This window comes from Numida meleagris, chromosome 10 (genome assembly GCF_002078875.1).
Source record: "Numida meleagris isolate 19003 breed g44 Domestic line chromosome 10, NumMel1.0, whole genome shotgun sequence".
Taxonomy (NCBI): domain Eukaryota; kingdom Metazoa; phylum Chordata; class Aves; order Galliformes; family Numididae; genus Numida; species Numida meleagris.
In genome coordinates this window covers 3,847,430-3,867,412 of record NC_034418.1, presented here as the reverse complement: position 1 = coordinate 3,867,412, position 19,983 = coordinate 3,847,430, and the positions used below count along the sequence as shown (strand labels likewise).

Below are 19,983 nucleotides of genomic sequence, written 5' to 3'. Positions count from 1 at the left end.
GGACTTTTCATGCATTCTTCATCCTGTGACGTTATTTCCATAAGAAAAAGCTGGAAGTTGAAACTGTGACAACTTGCACTGACCCATGGGAATGCAAACATCTATCTCCTGATAACACGTTGAGATAATGCACGTCACCACTGCAGCCAGCATGAGGACACTTGTCTTCACTTATTTTATATCCACTCTATCACATTCCTGGCCGCGTTTCCCTATCTTTCCTTTCAACACACTCCACGCATTCCTCCGGTGAGGAGCACAACTTGCTCGCTCCAACACAACTGCGCTTTCCTTCCTGCAGCCGAACAAAACCCGCCTGCTACTTAAAACTGCTATTCTAGAAGGTCAGTTTTTCACACCCTGTTATGGGAGCAGCCTTCCTTTTTCTTTTCACAGGGAGCTTGGCTGCTGGCCGCAGCTAGTCTTTCCTCCCACTAGACAGAAACACAGTGTTACACTCCGTCTGTGAAATCTGGAAAGCACCCAGAAAAAAGCGCACGTGCAAGACTCCTTGTTTGCTCTCCATTATCCTATTGATCACTCCTCCATTGTGTTGAAACCAGGAGCATATTCTGCATCCTATTCACCAAATTAGCCAAGCCTCTAACACTGCACACAGTAACAGAATCCTTATTTTTAGGACTCGGTGACATTTTTGCTGGGTACAGACTCTTGACAAAAATATGACATTAACATGAGCATCTCTGGTGGTGTGTAGGGGAGCAGGAAAAGATGCTGAACAAAAGCAAGAAATATTAACATGAAAAATCACGTTCTGTCTTTTGCCTGCTCCAAGAGCGCAGAATGGGAGCAGTGGAGAGAGAGGGGGAAAAACCCAGCCTGAAAATATTTTATTTTGCAGAAATGTGTTTGTAGAGTATTACTGTCACTGAAAAATAAAAGCATTACTGACAATCATGGGAAAGAAAATACTTCGCACTATTTTTGTTTTCAGAAAGCAGCTGGTCTTTGCATTTAATTTTCTAAAATTCAAATAAAATGGGGTTGGATCAAATTTAATGCTTTGCTCAATGGATTTACAGCATTTTAAATTGGTCCATTCAGCACTGAAATTACAGCCACCAAAACTGCAATGCCTTTCAGGTGTTTGCACGAGGCTAAAACAACTGATATTACCTCTGCTCTGCACTGGAGCCCAGTAGGGAGCTCCTCCTGTATTTGGCATTACCTGAAGCAGAGAGAGTCATTTGTCTCTGTTCCTACCTCAGATTTCTTCTGTCCCTTCCCCTTGAGATGATACATTGAAGTAAACCATTTTTCTGGTGATTAAGAACCCAACCTAACGACCACTGGATTCACAAGTGTGGATTTCAACAGGTGTCAGATGTGACCTCAGTGTCTCTGCTGGGACCACAGACTCTTTGCTTTTGACTGCTAATTTTGTCTTCTCCACTGGGTCTACTTACCACGGAATTTCCACTGGGGCTATGGAATTCTGCAAAATAAAATATTTTCAGGCTGGGTTTTTCCCCCTCTCTCTCCACTGCTCCCATTCTGCGCTCTTGGAGCAGGCAAAAGACAGAACGTGATTTTTCATGTTAATATGATGATGATGTTGCTATCTTATGTCTTTACAGTACATTTTTTCTTTGAAGGACCTCCCTCTGTCCCTCCGCTGCTAACCAACTACTATTTATCACCTGTGTTGTGGCTTCTAGGTGATGTTGTACACAGCGCAGTGAATTACTCTAATACTCATCTTGAGAGGCAGGCAATATGATTTGTGACCTACCCGGCGCCAGAAAACCACGCAGCATAGGGTATACATTTTAACTGGAGAGAAATTATTTGAATTTAGAAATAAGTAATGTTTCAGTTAAACTTTTACCAGATGCTGTATCGTGTCACATACCAAATCCCTGGAAAAGCAAGGAAAACGACTCCCAAAGTCTCATACTCAATGTAGGAAATAATGTTTCCACACACATCTGAAAGCTGGGACTCTCTCCTTGGGGCATCCTGTGGGCACAGTTCAAAAGGCTGTGCTTATTCACATATATAATCTAATACAGTGACCAACGTTCACAACGCAAATGACAATATCAGCTTATAGTTCTAAAAAAGGTATTTTCCTTGCACACCAACTATACAAATTCAGTCATCTAAATTACAGAGATTGATCTCTCCGTGGTGCAAGTGACAATTTACGCCTTATTTATCTGGGTGTGAGCTATGCACCTGCTCCAACCTCTGGACAAATCACCAAAGACCCCAGTGTTTGCTAATAAGGTATTCACAAGCTCTAAAGCTGAAAAAAACATAACCCCATTTGCCTAAAATCCTTCAGACCTATCTGCTTGTAGACGCTTGTCCTGGAAAACAGCTCTGCTACATCATGTAGAAGTCAGCAAGGAGGAGGAAGGAACATACCCTGGGTCTGAGGGCTGCAGAAGAACATTCTTCTTTAACTAATTATGTTGTGCACTGAAGAATAGCAGCTGATTGCATCTGTGAAGATGTAATGAAGAATGGAAGAAGAATTATGTATTGCTGAGGTTGATGGCTCAAAACTTTGCTTTTACTTATGTCTGGAAATGCATGGGCAGTTGGTACATGATCTGAGAACTTTGAGAGCAGTCTACAAGCAAAGCATGGCCTCAAGAGATCAAGACAGCAAGAAGTAGGTTTGTGCTCTTATGGAAAGTTTCCAGACATTCTTCAGACACTGCCTTAGGTACACTGCATTTCAGTAATCCAACTTAAAAACCCATGAATAATTTTATAATAGCTCATGTGCAAACTCAAAGACTTGCAAAACCCATTGTTGCTTACATGGCTTTTGATAAGGTTCCTCAATGCAGAGAGAACAAGAATTCTATTTCTCTAATTTCCATCAGTTGCTTCTACCAAGCAAGTTTCCTAGAAGCCTCCCGTTTAATTCCCAGGTTGGAGCAAGACAAGTGGAAGTGCACGGTCTGTGCTCAGCTGTGATCCCCCTCCTCCCCAAAGACATTCTGGACAGATACAGTAAGTACACACTTTCTCAGAGTATGATCCCTCCTGGCCTTGAGGCCATGGTCAGCAGGAGGGGTGACAAAGCAGACGCCTGTGGTGCATGACTGCAGTCAGGGCAAATTAACAAGTGCCCCTTCTATTCATAAAGAGAAAAGAATGGAGCCATTCAAGAGCAAACCCATCTGTCCCTGGGAGGGTTCACAAGAGTGTCAGAGAAACCTCACAGCCAACAGTCTCTAAGTAGTGGCACACAGGCATCCTGCAGAAGCAGCACTTTTGTCCACTGGTAGAAGCTCTACTGTCAGGACACTGTTTTCACAGCCCATCTGCTTGCAGGCAGAGCAGAACTCGAAGATTTGAAGCCTGCACAGTGCTACCTTTTCCAGAAAGCAATGGGGAAACAAGACAAGGCAAGACTTGCAATTTGCAACACTATGTGAGGATTTCTTGGGCACGAAGGAAAAAACTCTTATTTAATAGCTGCCCAGTTAATCACTTTTCCACACAAAAGGCATGGACAATGTAGGCAGGAAATCACCATCAGAGTATCTCTTGGGAAGCAAACCAGTGCCTTCCGTAAGTCCTTAAATGAACACGCCTGTGTTCACAAGCAGTCATCTCAATATGCCTCATGTCTGCATTAGTTATGATCACTGGGACAACCCTGAAAATACACATCACAGTAACTGCACGCAGCGATGCCTGCATGTATTTGCAGAATGCAGGGCAGACTTCTAAGGAGCTTGCTCTACCTCGCACACATCAGCAGATGTCAAGTGACAATATGTCAGCTGTCAACGTTATGAACTCACTGCTCATCAGGACACAGAAGAGAGAAGGACTGGATCGTGAGTATCTGTGCATTTGCTGGGAGTGCTGATCTCATTTTAGCACCTCATAGGAGGTGCCTAGGAGAATGCAAAAGACCGCTGATCTCCTGCAGCAGTAACTTTCAAAAAGTCCAGAACTTACACCACTCGCTAAATGGAAACCAGTGGGCACTCTCCATAGCCCTGAGTCTCCTAAGCCCAAGGAATTCCAGGTGAGCATTTTGTCTTCAAAATCTGCACAGCCAACATGAGAGGTCCATTTCATCTGTGCAGCCTGGAGGATTACAGTGTTATTTGCTGCTCAATACCAAATCTGTGAGATTCTTTCTGCAAAGCAGATCTACTATCACTCACCAGGCAGAACATGCAAACCTGGTTTTGCCATCCTTCTTACTCCCTGTCATAACTTCTGAGCATGAGATCAAATGGCTGGGGAAAGATGATGAAAACCTTCTTTGGTCCCTCTTAGGTCATGTATCTTAATTTTTTAATTTTCATCCTGTAACAGCTGCCAGTGAGTTACAATAACACAGATTAAGAGGGTCACTTAGGGGTTGCTGTCCCACTAACTGAGAAAAGAAAACAGCAGTCTATCAGGCCACAGATAACGTATGGAACAATAGTCCTTCCATCTCAAATCAGTACAGATTCAGTATTCTCTTAGAGCACTCTTCCCTTTTCCCCTTCAGGAAGTGAAATTCAAACTCTCTAGCTGTGATGGGAAGAATTATACACTCTTTCTTCACTCCAGATGAAATGGCTATGCTAATTTGTCCAGCTTCAGATTCAATTGCTATTTTGGAAAATTGCTTTGATGAACCTAAGACCCATGTCTTGTTTTACTCTGGCAACACTTTCGCTTTCGTGTGCCAGTAAGAGATGCAGTGAACCGAACTACAGACGTAAAATATGTTCCTGAATACTTACAGCAGAATTGTAATTACTGCTTCCATAGGTTTAGTAGGAATTGTTCTCTTCCTTCACACTTCCAGACAACCAGCAGGCCCAGTACTGATCCATTCCATCAAAATCTCTCTCCAAACAGGGAGAGAGCCCAGCCATTCTCCTGCTGGTAGCAGACAGCCCTGCTGTGTGGGACAGCTAATCTACAGTAAGGAATATTTTTGCATCTGTGTTCCTGTTCTAAGTTGAAGAGCTGTTGAGAAGGGTTGCGCTGCAAGATATTTTTCTGGGGCATCACACTGAAGTCTCATCAATTACGTGCCACGATCTAGGATAGCATTACTATTAGAACACCTTTTTTCAACAGCTACCACTCTCCTGCCAGTCCACCAGCAAAGGCAGCCTCCCCGCGAGCACAAAGCTGATGCACCAGGAGCACATCAGCCAGGAGAAACAGTAACACCTGCTAGCTTCCACAAGGATGAGTGTTCAGACAGACAGGAATAAAGATTGCCATGGAAATGAAATGTCAGCTGCTTACCCCAAACTGGCCGCTTTATAGCGGTTCTTGAGTACACATCACATTTTTCACCATTAAATGGAGAATGGAAAGAGCTAATAATAAAAAAAAGAACACCAAACAATCAGCACATAAAAGCGTACAGCCTCCATAAAATAACACATTTTTCTTTTCTTAACGTTTCAGCTGTCTGAAAAATACTTTTCTGGTGTAAAAGAGATAACTATATATCTTCTGATTTTATTGGCTGCAGATTACACTAATTATCATAAAAAATTACTACCACTAATAAAAATTCTATTATAAGTTACTTATAGTAATCTCTAGGGTACTATACTTAGCTTAGAAAAGATCGTAATTACACTGCATTACAGGGAGAATTTGTTTCCTGAAGCAGCTTTAACACTATCTGTTTCTTTTAACACTTTAAAGTTGCCTTTTTTTTTTTTTTTTTTCCTCTTTCCCTTTTCAGGTCAAATGTTGCCTGTTATTTTCATTGTGCAGGATGTGATTTTGTCCCAGAATAATGATCCATCTCTGTTGCAAGTGACGCAAATGAAGTTTTAAAATCACAAATATCTGGGTGGGTTTCACCTCCCGAGGGGGTTAGCATGTCTCAATGGAAGGATGCATGAAAGGGAAGACCTAGCTCTCTCCGCCCAAAGGGAAACGCACTCAGTATAAAATTGCTGGAAGCCGGTGGGTGTTCACAGAAAATACAATGTTCGGATTTTATTTGACAAGACAACAATTGTTATTTTCCCTTTTAGATACTTTGCATTTTACCATCTGTGAGGTTGATGACTCTTAAATGACCTTAAATCATACCGCTGTTAATAGCAGCGGTTACAGCAAATGTGGGATTCTGTGCGCTACCTGCTTGGACTGAACATCAAATTAAATGGCTTTACTTTGATGGCCAACGCTGTAGTAAATAACCTCCAAGCCCAACTAATTAAAATAAAATTGAAACGGTGGCCATTTCTTTTAGAAAGGGTTTCAATGCTTCAATAGCAGGGCTAATCAACATCTTAATTAACAGTCATATAAAATGAAATAGCCCATTTGAGTTGCTTTAAAATAGACAACTTATTTATGCAAAGACTAGTGGCATATTAATTGCCAACTCTAAGAAAAAAATACGTCTTTGAGCTTTACAGCTTCCTTTGCACCAAAGGATTTGAGAACTAAATTGTGGAAAAAGCGTATTACAGAAGTTAATTTTATGACAGACACGAACCAGAGGCACAAGCAAATGTGGGTAAGTTTTGTGGCATGTTTTGTTTCTTTTTTGAGTTGTACGATTAATTAATCAAATGCAGCCTCATAATATTCTATTCAAATTTAAGCATGCAGGGCTCGTCCTGGCGATGCTGACCAGAGCATCTTTGACCAGTACAACAGTGAACTCAAAGCACACGGCTCAGGATCTTGAGTGATGCTTCTCAGCGTTGCAGTGGGCCACTCGGGACTCCATGGGACCGAACCTTCTCCCTGGTCTTGGAGCATCTGACCCAGGCCAACAATCAAAGGGCTACTTGTGTGAGCAAGCATTTCCAGGATCAGGTCCCAAATGACTCATCTGCCCCAATTAGGCTACCTCAGGTTGTATCTTTAAATAGCTTTCATTTACTGATGTGTGTGAGGGAGGAATTACATTTCCTTTCCTAATTACTTTACTTTTGTTGACATCTTGGAATAAGTTCTTACTTTCAGAGCAGCAGAGTTGATTTACACTACAGAAACAGCACAGCAAGCATGAGAAAATTATTTGCCCTTCCTCCTGCCAGGCATCCATTTCCTTTTCACTGTTGCTAACAATGCGCTAACTATTTATGCATTTGTCAAAGGATCCCAGCATAAGAAAACTATATTTAAATCACTTCACTACAAAGTGAAAACACAAGGTAATGATTCAGACTCTATTTAAGTAATAATAATATTTGTACAGACTGCCTGGCGAGAGCGCTTGTAGGTGGCAAGAGCTCAGTACAGACCTAGAGGGGCAGGAGCAACAAGCAATCTGAAATAGAAATTTCTTCTTTAAAAAACAGCTTTTAATTTACAACCCTGAAGTATGCACAAAAATGTGTCATTTCCCCCGATTAAAGTCTGATTTTGCTGCATTTTTCAATGAAGCTGAAAATGAGGGAGCTTTATTTGTAGAAGGACCATCGGGGGCTTTGAAAGCACCTAAGCCTACATGAAATGAGCTGCCCTGCTTATCTTTCTCAATACAGAAAAGGTTTCCACCTTTGGTCATCAGCCAGCACTGACTGCAAGCCGGCCCACCCATCCCAGCACAGAGGACAGGAGGATGTGGGAACCAAACTGGGACACTCATTGCTGGGACCACGTTGAGCCTGAAGCACGCTGTCAAGGCAACGTGGAAACAAGCTGTACGTGCTCCACAAAGATCCACCTCTCTGCTGTCAGCCTAGCTCTGCCCACAAGCTCTGCATTTCAATAACCTCACCTTCAGAATTTAGAAAGCAAAAAGAGGGTCTGAACATCTTCAGTTTATCTGAGGCTTAGTCATACAATAGATTAAACCAAGACAACGTCAAGAATAGTACAAAGGTTGTTCCAAAAGTAATGCCTCCTATGCTGCCAAATCTGATCTTGAGAATGAATTCAGATTCTTCTTTTTTTTCTTGGTACAAACACTCGCAGCCCTGAGTATCTTATGGGGTTTGAACAATATCCAGAAGACTGATATAGCAGCAAATCTATTAAAGCTTTGCCCCAAAGGAAAATTAGGACTTATTCTCTTCCTCCTGTAGCAAAACTGAATGCTTCAATTCCATGTGTGTTTTTCATTTAATGCATATGTCAATATTCTTTAAAAAGCACTGTTTCTAGCAGAAAAATCTGTGCCTAGGCAAAATCATTCTGTTTAGGTACATGCAGCTTCTCTAAAAACTTGCAACTCTGCAAGATTTTGGTCCAGTGTGAAAGTTACACTGGGAAATGCTTTATTCTTCCACCTGACCACAGTCAGGCAGAAAATGAATCATGCAGATAATTCAAAACACTCCCAGCAGATCAAATGCAACATGACCTCATGCAGCATGCCCCACGTGGCCCTGTATGGCTAACGCAGTGGTCTGCATAAGCAACCAAACGTGGAAGAAGAGGGAAAAAGAGGAGAAATTTCTTTTTGGTTCTCTCAGGAAAAAAAAAAGCAACACATGTAACAACATCCTAAAATGCGAGATATCCTATCGAAGCAACCACTGACTCTTCGGTGGAATAATAATTCCTTCGAATTATTTCAGTTTCCTGTGTGCATTTAGTACATAGCAGCACAATGCCATTCAAATAGCATGAAAACGCATCCTGCTTTTAGAAAAATTCCACAGTTCTTTACCTACAGTAAACCAACACAACAAAAAGGTCCAACTCTCAAACACAAAAATTAAATACAAAATACACCCAAGCTTGTGGACTTAATTTTACCCCAATTCAGCTACCACCTGAAAAAGTTGTGCAACACATTTCTAAACTGTCAACTGCTAATTTCTCCCCTTCATGACTCTATGAGCTGTGGGGAGAGAAGTGTGGGAGATGTCTCTCTCAAGAGCAGCCCCTGGCTCCCAGGTCAGCACTGCCCCTGGCTTTACACGCTGCTGCTGAAGGCCTCTTGCAGAACACATCCCTCCCGATCTGAATGCCATTTTGGTGAATTCAGAACAATCCCAGAAATGTAGCCAATCCAACAGTGCTAATGGGGGCTTTGTATAGATTGCTGATTAAAAACTACAATATCCAATTTCAATGTAAATGAGGGAATCTTTTTCAAATTATCGTGTTATGCATGGTAATCTGAGGTAAGATGGAACCATTACCAGCTTTGCTGGGGCTGAGATCCTCCCAGATGTTTTCCGTAGAGCATAAACCAAATAAATTTGCTTCTAAGAAGTGGAACGTTTTCAAGGCCTCTTTTCCATACTGCTCATTAACTGAAAATTCAATAGTGCCAAGGCTTCCTCAGTAAGTGAGCAGCAACATGCCCTATCTGTCATACTGCACAGACACCCCACAGTTGCATGCTGCATGCACGTGGCACTTGCTTTTGAACAACCAGCTTAATGTGCAGCTTGGGCTGAATTCAAGCTTTGCACCCTTCAGCTTTGTTCACTTCTAAGCAATTCTTGCCTTAGATGGCCAAAGCAAAGATCTCAAACTTTATCATATGTAACCTGTCACTGTGATAAAAAAAAAAACTAAAGCCTTTTCCAGCTTTCAAGGAAGAGAGACAAGACTTGTTTCATTTTCCCTGGCAGTTGCCTCTACTTTGCAAATGCCATTCAAATGCGGACAGTTACTTTTGAACACTGAGAGTAAGTGTTAAATTGAGATTACGGTAAGCAGCAGATCTCTTTGGTTGGGGAAGAAATTATTTCATGAAGACACAAGAGAATTAAGCAGAGTTTCATGTCACTTACTGTATGTGCTGATCAGAGAGTGAATGATGAATTTCTTGCTGCGGACAGCTGCTCTGAGGAATACTGTGCAGCCTTCAGGTGGAAGGAAAAGAAAGTCATGCTTTAAAATGGAAAAAAACTTTTTTAGTCCCTTCATGTAAAAAATAAACAGGCCTTTCTTGCCAGATTTATTATTCTATTTACACGTTGCCTGAATGTGTCTAAGAACATTTTGAAATATTTTTTTTCCCTTCTGAATCTCATTTCTCTATTACCATGACAGCTTGCTTCTGTCAAAGAGAAAAGATTGTGATTCCCTTTATTATACACACCTGCGTGGAGATCTAGGGCTTCCTCAGTCTGTAGGGAACACCACTTTGGTTGGTGGGGTCTGTAACACTCAAACTGTTTGGTAACAAGTTACGGATGTGCGCAAGAGACTTTAAACATCACTATTATGTTCTAAAAGAAAGAGCAAGCAGGCGTTCTTTACAACATAGGCTGAATTTCGCCATGTTAATCAGACAGCAATTATAGCTTCTAAACATTACCTGGTAGTTATGCTTATACTTAGCAGACAAAAAACAAACGCTACCTATTGTATCTTCCAGGTCCTCACAACAATTGTAAGAAGTGTCAAACTTTGCTCAGAACACCTGACATTCTGGTGGGTACAGAGCTAGAACGGAGCTTCTCGCAGGTAGCAACCTGCAGCCTGAAGCAAAGAACACGTGGGCTGTCAGAGATGCCTGGGGCCTAATGGGAAAACAGGCTGACATCTTCTGCTCTTTGATCATAAGCACAAAACTGTCCATTCTTCTCCAAAGTGCAGGTTGCATGGCCAGTGCTTTGCTGCCATTGACTCCCTCTGTTGGCTGCCTGTATGTCCTCCGGCTCCTGGCTTTCAGCTGGCATGCACATATGCTATTCAGAGCAGCACAGACTGTCATCTGCTTATCTAGTGTATTATGTGACTAGTGAAGTGCCACATGGTTGAACACCAGGAAACATATTGCTTGCTTTCACTATCAATGACCTAGAGGGAAGAATATGCAAGAGAGGAAATTTGCGGTGATAAAATGGAGCTGGAACTGGGAAGCACGTCTAAACAATGAAAGCGCTCGACAAAAAAAGTGACTGCTAACTTCAAAGATGAAATGCATAGCCTATACAAAAGGGGGGCAACTTTATTAATACTGCTTATTTAACAGGAGCAAAATAAAAATAGAGAGGGCTGGTCCATCCACACGATCTGAAAGCAGAATACAAAGTTTTAACTGGAGTTACAAAGCTGACAGTTACAGAAGCGAGTGTCTTTCTGCTTGCCAGGACTCTCAGCCAACTCTGTGCTTTCTCCTGTGTTTTCTGTATCGTTAGGAGGAGCTGCCCTTGAAGAGCAAAAAGGGAAGGAAAAGCATGCAGGTTCTTACAAAGCACCTTTTTGCTGTTGGGTTTTGTGTTTTGTTTTTCAGATGCACAGTTTCAAACTTCTCTCCTGGCAAAAAACTTCCTTTATTAAAAAAATACATCAAAAAATTTGATAGTCTCGTATAATAACAAGATTTCTACAGCTAGAACTCAAAGAACATTACTGTACATCCTAAAGCTGCTGACAAGATCATAAGATTTAGTAACACTGAGACATACGTAGGCTCTCTCTTCATCACCCTGCTCAGAATTAACCTCTTTGAAACACCTAGAGCTAACGTGGCTAACACACCAGGCTGACTGCTTATCCTCCTGCACTGGATAGTTGCATTGCTTCCGCTCTCCCTTACTACCCACACATTAAATGCAAACACTTTACATCTGCCTGCATTACCAGTTGTGCAACAAAGCAGTAAGGCTCAGGGTTGAATTTGCTGTGCCCTGTTATAGCTCAAGGACCTCATAACCACATGATGTCATTCCTCATAATGAAGTTCAAGCCACTTTCCAGTCCTAGGCATGCAGTACACACGTAATGAGCAAACTTCTGCAGGACTGTCCATCTGCACTGCAAGTGGGTCACCCAGAAAGGTAAACCCGCATATGTCCTCAGCTTCAGTTTCATGGGTGGGAAACAGCTCTGAGTGCATACTGCCTTCAAGTATGAGTGCAAGGCAAATTCATGAAAGAACGAACCTGTCATGTGCCCTAAATTACTAATTCGGATGCACTCTTTGCATCAGGGCTAAGAGCCACCAGCACAGTGACATTTCTAATGCTACATATTATGAACAAATATTATTATTATGAACAAATAATAACAGGAGATAGGCTTATGTAATATTAGAATCCTTGTATTTCTATTTAGCATGCAATCACTTACGTATGGAGTCAATTCCACTGGAAAAATACAGAACTTCAGACAGAGGATATTCCAACCCAGAATCATCTGGCCTAATGGGATTTACCAGGGCAAAACAGATCAAGTTAGGAGTTCAGCAGAATATATATTGAAATTCAGAGAATCCCAGTCTTCCTATGTAGAAAAGGTTTTTTTTCCCATAAAATAAAAAGTTTTAGTAGAATGTAGAATACTATATTCAAATGAAGAAGATACTTGGACTTTTCTATTACCATATGTCGTGTGTGCAGGTTGTTCTCAAAGTAATGCCTCCTACTTATTTCGAAGGAAACTACAACAAAGAGTACAATAACACTATTTGATAAAGGAAATTCTCAGCTACACACCACTATTTCTCAACAGAGTCACCACCATTAGGTCTGAATTTTTGCCAGTGATGAACAAGAACCTGCATGCCATGCTTACAGACATCTGCCCCAGCAGAGGTGACCCACTGTCTCTGTTGCCACTGCTGAAATGCACCACCCACTGCACTCACATCCACTGGTTGGTCTCCATAAGCATTCAGCAAGCACTCATGAATGTCAATGGATGCCATTTTTTTCAGCACAGAGGAATTCAAGGACACACCTCTGCTTCATCCACACTTCCATGTCAGACGCCATTCTGTCAGGGTGCTCCTCCGCTACCATTTGTCAGACAGCAACAAATGCAGTGGAATATCAGTGGGAAGGTTCAACCTCTGCTGCCATACCAGCACCAAACTCTGACTTCATGAGTCAACACAATAAAATAGGAGGCATAACTTTCGGAGCAGCTCTCACAGTTATTAGTTAGACACTTTACTAATTAGACCTATGCTCTCCAACACATACACCTAAAATACAGACCTCGCCATCTAAAACACATAACCCCCCAGATGAGGTTATCTGAGCCCGTAACATGTATTCAGTTTGACTCCATACTCAGGATTCAGAACAGAAGCTTAACGTGAAGTGGAATCAAATTATCCCTTACCCAAAACTAAATGCTCCCTGAAGTGCTTTATTGAGCTGCATTTAACCATGTTTCGATGCTGCTCTGAACTGTGCCCGCTGCTGTTAAGTCTTGTTTAAGACAATTCAGATTTAACAGAAAGAAATGTCTCCTCTCAAGAACTCTCTTGCTAAGGAAATTCCTCATTACTATTTAAGATACTAGTTTCAAATTTATTTCCTTACACCAAAAGAAAAGAAATATGGCTGATAAAACCAAGTTAAATGTCGCCATTTGCCACGGATGTGGTTTCATTTGTCTTAAGGTACCATCATTTTTCCTTGTTGAAATGGTTGCCTCTACACATGCATCTCAGCATACTAACACAAAATAAATTTAAGGTTGAGGCTGATTAAAACTGAAAGTAAGCCTTGATCTGACATGTTATTTTGATTGGGTTTTCAAAGTTCACATAGTTCCCATTCTAATTTATGTTATGCGTGGTATACATCTTCTTGGTTGAACAATTACATTATTCTAAACAATTACATTGCTATGATACACATAATGCATGGCTCCTGAGCATAAAGTTCTTTAATGATGGCACATTGTAAAGTGGTACAGTTCACTTTTAAAAGGTCATGCATCTTTTTTCAGTAGATTAACATTTTATCTTTTAATGGTGTTAAGAAAAGGTCAAAGATTCTAACAGATGGAATATGGAAAGCTTCTATTGAAGAAGATCAATGTGTTAAGCATCAATCTAAGTCCAGAAACACAGCCATTTAATGACTGTTGTTCTTGTTTTATTTTAAATTACCACTGTCTTGGCTGTTTGAATGCTAAAATTACATTTTCATATTTAAAAAAAAAAAAAAAGGACTATCACCATCTGACACGTATCTATGTTTGTGTTATATTTTCCACAATATGTCTTTATTGTACAAAATAAGAGAAGTTATTTAAATAATTAGCTTAGCTTCCCCTTAGGCTAATGGCCTGTCACTCTGACATCCAAACGAATGCAGCAGAATGAACCCCAACAGCATCACAGAAGGTAATTTTCTATTGGCTTAACTGAGCACGTTTGCAACAATTTGAAGGGATGTATGCTCCCGGTGAAGTCTGTTTTCTGGTGTAACACGCTGTTGAACAGAAAACTTTTAATACTGGTATAATATAAACTTATGATTATATTGTTCAAGAAGGAAATATTTAGGTACTAGATCTTTGCAATAGTATTTTATTATCATTTTTAGACCTAGCTTCTGTAAGAGAATAAAGCCTAAGCATTTCAGCTCTCCCAATAACTTCAAACCTCAAGGGAAGAAAGTGTTAAGTGTTTGCAGGAGACTGTAAGCTATTCTGAGCAGCTACATGCCTCTGTCTGCTTTTACAAAATAACTCGTACAACAGAGTAACATGATTGGTTTTCTGTGTGGTAAAGTAAATACCAATACAAAAAATAACAGTAAGAGGTCAAGCTGCTTTGTAAAAAGTTACCAGAGAGCTTCTAAAGACTGTCGAGCTTATGTCTCTGCAGCGCATGCACACATTTTTCAAGCTTCTAGTATTGCGAGCTCCTATTATCCCCTCAAGCCACAACTGCTCCTAAGAAAAGGGCTCCAAGGAGAAGGCAACATTCCAAAGCATGAGGGGTCTTCAGGGTCTTTGGAGGGAAATGCTAGTAAGCAACAGAAAGTGAATTTGCTCTCCAGGATCCACCCTGCATTTTAGGAGCAAATAAAGTCTACAGATACGATACCTTCGATTACGACTCATGAGAACAAAATGGTGAGCACTGGGAGTCACCTGTACCTTGCTGGCAGCGTTCTTCCTTCTAATGGAAACACACAGCAGTATTTTGGCAATCCGTTGAGCAAGCTAAATGAGACTTAGGAGTTTACAAAGACAACTATGCATTCAAAAAATCAGACAAATAATCAATATTAACTGGACATATTTAAGCACAATCCATCCATCCAAATCAATAAAACATTTATTGCTCAGGCTACAGTAAAGGGTTATTCAAATGAAAAGTTTAAAGAATTATCTCATGCTCTGTAGTTTCTCACCTTAGAATGAAATTTAGAAACTTTCTATTTTCAGACAGAAGTCAAAGCCCTCACCCCCTCGCTTTTTGTTACATCTCATACTATGGAGTTAATCATCTTCTACGTGCTAGGACCTAGAAGACAAGTTATCTTTTACTAGGATATAATCTCCAGACAGCTACCTCCTATTTACCTTTTTCACACTCAGTAGATTGGACAGAGGTCCCATCTCCTCCAATGTGAGGAAATTACAGCATTTCTAAAAACTGACAGCACAAACTGAAGTTTTTCCTCAGAAGAAACTGTGTTCAAAGTGGACTGCGTAAATTATAATTACAAGATTTCACTTTTATTTCTAAATATTTGTTTTAGAATTGAACTGCATACAGCCTGTGTTCTCAGTTCTGACACCTTCACCATTGGGTAAGACCACAGTGCCCTAAAGGAAAGCACAATCTTAGTGGGCAGGTGAAGAACAGGTTTGCAGCATACCCCAAGGCCAACGCATGCTAACTTCTTGGACCACTCCAGGCAGAACACTTCAAAGCTGGTAACTGCTCCTGCCTTCCTCCATGCTAAGGAAGCTTCAGGGGCTGGTGCACATTTCCTGTACCGCCAGCATGGCTTGTTGATGGCCACCATCTCTTGGGTACAACAGCCTCTGGGAGTTTGGTAACCAACAGTGCCATTTAATAAGGAACTACCTACTGTTATTACTGCAAAGACACGTGGTAAGGTATTGGACTAACTAAGCGGGCTGCCACATTCCTCAGTTATAGTGGATTTAAAGTACAGCCCCACAAACAGCTTTGCAAAGGGGATGGTTCCTACTGCAGTGCAAAAAATGATGAAAGCAGCCAGCAGACACTGCTGGCTATCTGAACATCTGGTAGCAATTAGGAATTTAAGAGGATGGCTAAGTATTCTCTTTTAAGTAGCTGAACTATTCAAGCAAATCTTCTTGCTTCTTTACCTGCTCTAACCACTGCATTTTTCCAAAGCAGCATAAGCCCAAGTCATTCTCATGCAAAATTGAGAGTCACCTTGAAACCAAGGGAGAGAAACAACTTCTCTCTCCGGGTTAGACAAGCAAAAGCAATAAAGCTGGATGCTGTGAACGTGCTAAAACCAACACTGAGAGCGTCATTCTTTGTGAACTCCCCTCGTAGTTTCACACACAGACTGCGGAAGGCAGCCGAGCAAGAAGCCCTCACTGGCTCCTGGGGTGGCTCAGTGGGACAGGAACCATGTGCCAGCAAGTTGCAGCACCAAGGCAGCTCCAGAAGCATGATAGCTACACAAGTTTACAAAACCAGAATGCCATAAAACACTCTTAATAATCTCTCTTGCACAGTCACAAAGTCTGTAAGCCACTACAGGTAGAAGCTAAGCACAGAAAAGTATAAAGTATCAATTTACTGTTTCAGATTACCCTACTGCATTATCGGTGGGTTTTTTTTTTCTTTTTTTTTTTTTTTTTGGTTTTGTTATGAAGGCTGAAGCTTCAACAAGCACAGTGGGATCCAGGAGATCAAGAAAACACGTTTCCTTTCCATGGCTGCTTAAGAGCACTAAAATGCCAAATTATACTCCTGTAAACAGCTCCGGGATGCTGTACTTCTCCCTGCCTTTGCGCAGGCATAAACACGAAGATGCCTGAAAAAGAGTATTAACACGTACAGATTAAATGGCCTCCAATCTACATTTCTCTATTCTGTCTTTGCTTTGCAGAGCTGGAGAGAGCAGAAGCAGTAAATACTTGTGTTTGACACTTGAGTCAGCACGTATAATTCTTCATACGCGTAGGAACTATCCTTGCTGAGGAAGAAAATACCATTTTCACAATAACTTTTCACACTGGAACTGTGCCTTAAATCAAACAAGCAAGTACTGAGTCACCTCTGTGGCACAGCAACAACAATTTGATCTGCTACGTGGCAAGCTTTGGTTTGGAGATACTAAACAATTCCTCATCCCAGGCCTCGGGCTTGTAAGTATGATAGAAGATGATGCAATGCATCCAGGCTCTGGGGAGTGAAGGAACAGTCATACTACTCTTGAGAAACCCTTTGTGCAGAAAAATTTATTGTGTGCCTCCAGGTACGAAGGCTATGGATGAAATGCAACTCAATAAAGACAAGCCAAGGTGTACCAGGAGAGCTAATGAACACCTCAGTATTTGCACTTAGTCAGATAAAGCGGCATGTTCCAGTTGAGAAAGGAGAGAGTAATCATGCGAGTATGATTTCTGTGGTAACAAATGCTCTCGGAGTTTTTTAGCCTCATGCTTTGTTTTTGTTTGGTACAAAGATAATCCCATTAAGGAAATCTAATCAGTTCTCCCACCTTTACATTTTCCTCGTTTACTTTTTTAATTTGATTTTTCAGAGGAGTCGCATTAAATTACGATGGTCACCTGCCTTCTCAACAGTTCTGTTTTCCACGCGTACAGCCCACAGTCATGCATACCCTGTGCGTCCCACTCTATAAAATGATAAGAAAGTCCACCGAGATGTACAGTGGTTTTATAATTTATGTGTTCTGCTTGATTTCCATGCTCAAGTGCAGCTGATGAGACATACGAAAGAAACAGCTAACACCTTCCTGCCCGCAGACAGAACAGCGACGAGCACCGGCAATTCGTAACTCCTATGGAGAGCAGCGGTGCATACGTGCAATGCGATACGAGAGAATATTTTCAAGAAAAGCCCTTACAGCACGCAGTCAGCTTCTGGAAGGGTTATTCATTATAAAACATTCTGGCTTGACAATGGATTCTGATAGAGGATGCGATGTTAATTCAGCTATTCCTTCTTGTTTTTCCTCTTGGATTTAAATATATATGTATATATTTATGTATATTTTAGCTGAATACTTCTGTGATCTGATTTCTTACACCCTGCAGGGGACAGCATTGGGTAAAGAAAAGTAGAAATCATTTGATAAAAAAGCATTTGCTTTCAATTATCAAATTGTACTTTGTTAATTGAGACATAAATAAGTATTCTTCTTTTAGGTTGATGCAAATCCTCTCTCTCTCCACCCTTAAACTGCTCTGAATTATTAATCATACTTTCTTCAGCTACAGAGTTCATTCTATCAGTAGTGAGGAAGATTCCCAACCATTTGCAACCACCAGCGTTAGAGAAGGAAATAGAAATGCTGTCTAGTACTGCTGTAACTTCGGGCTTTCTCCCCATGCAGACCAGGTAACACTGCTTTTCAGCAGCGATGGCGAATCCTCTGCAATAGCAGAGGTGTCAGTGTGCAGCTGAAAAAAACTGCTTTTCTACTCTCCTCTTTCATTAAAGACATGTATGTGTATGGACACACGCACACAAATTGGGATTGTAAATGTGCGTGTAAATGCAAGCCAAAGTGTCTGCCTTCTATTTTTCTTAGCCATTGTCGTGCAATAAAGGTGCTTTCTCCTCCTGCAAATAAGGGCTGTGTTGAGAAGGGATACTGCAAAAGGTATATGGCAGCCTTGTTTATTTTGGACAGATGCAAAGAAGAATCTCTGAACTTCTGCCAGTGATCAAAGGAACTGATGATGTAGAACAGATTCATGGGCCATGTCCTATCAGCCTGCACTTTACCCATCATCCATCATCCAAACCCTAAGCCTTTTTCTGAGTGATGATTGCACCCTAAACACATAAAATTAATCACCACTCCAGCCTGGCCAGGTGTCTTGCCTCCAGAAATTATCTCACTGCAGCAAAAGAACTGCTAGAATCTGATATCTGTACTGTAATCTAATTTAAAGAACACTGCATAGTAACACTAAGATTGATTTACATATCTGAAAAGTTTCTTGTTTCACAAAGCCAACATAAATTCTTAGAGAAATATGTAACTGGAAAAAAAACTGGTTGATCATAAACTCGGGGCATTTGAATATTTATTAGTTTCTGGAATTTTCTGTTGATGCCTTCTACCCTGATCATAGCTCAACATAGGTCTTACAGTGCAATTTGCAAAACCAGAAAGGCCAGGTATCTGAACCGGTATAGGTTGGCTACTGGATCTGTGCCTCAGTGAAGCACTGGCTGTGGGGAATGGGATTTTACATAACATCGCCTGTTCTGATCTTCAGGGAGCTCCTCATTTTTGTTTTCATGTATTTCTTCTTTCCTTCATCAGAAGAGGAATTAAGCGGCGGGATATTAAACTATTCTTTGCACCTATGCTTTTGAAATGACAATAGAGACATCACGGCTAAATGCGACAGTGGCTAATAAATTAGGTCATATTATAGACCAGATTTGTGAAATGCAGAAGAAATGCAGGCCCTGCTGTACTTCAGCTGCTCATCCACACACGAATGTACCATTTCTCACACAGAGTGCACGCAGCATCTCTGTGTTTTACATAAATAGTAGCAATTATAAGTACAAATGTGAAAATAATCCCCACCTAATGATAAATGGAAATAACAGGCTAATTCCAGTATGCATATTAACGAGGAGAGACGAGTTAGCTCTTTGCTATAAATATGAGGCCTAACTCACAGACAAATTCTGCTAGTGTTCTGCTTCACTTCTAGATTAACTGCAAATCCTAATAATTTGCTTTTAATTGGGAGCTTAGCTCGTATATTAAATTATCATAGGAAAGCAAACGTGGCCAAAAGATGTATTATTAAAATAAAAACTATCACAATATCCTGGTTTAAAAAATCTTATTTGCCGTAGAAACAAAAAGAGAAAAAGCATCTGAGAAATAAATATTAATTAGTAGAAAAAAATGAATTGGACACCAAAGTACCTTAATTCAAACAGCACCATTACTGCATTTTGGCTGTGATGCTCTACATACTGTGGCTTCCCCGACAGTGAGCTCTGCATATTCAGGCTTTTTCTTTTCCTTCTATATTTTGTTATAAATGTACATGACTCACTCTCTTGTTGCCTATAATAAATGCTCTCACACAGAATACAATGCAAAACAAAAGGATACAGAGCATTTTTGTGGTCTGCTGCTTCAATATTCACATACTTTCCTG

At 40.8% G+C, this 19,983-nt stretch overlaps 3 long non-coding RNA genes across 5 annotated transcripts in view; 1 reads left to right on the top strand and 2 right to left on the bottom strand.

Moving 5' to 3' along the window:
- The window catches only part of LOC110404340, a 231,108-nt gene that overhangs the window by 37,726 nt on the left and 173,399 nt on the right, over positions 1–19,983 (bottom strand). The gene's annotated exons all lie outside the window — the stretch shown is intronic.
- LOC110404344 lies at positions 1,590–12,296 on the bottom strand. Its single transcript, XR_002442166.1, has 3 exons — positions 9,989–12,296; positions 9,678–9,749; positions 1,590–5,324 (listed from the first exon to the last, which is right to left on the bottom strand). It is a non-coding gene; the product is annotated as an uncharacterized LOC110404344 (long non-coding RNA).
- LOC110404343 lies at positions 5,316–9,126 on the top strand. Its single transcript, XR_002442165.1, has 3 exons — positions 5,316–6,490; positions 6,579–6,834; positions 7,470–9,126. It is a non-coding gene; the product is annotated as an uncharacterized LOC110404343 (long non-coding RNA).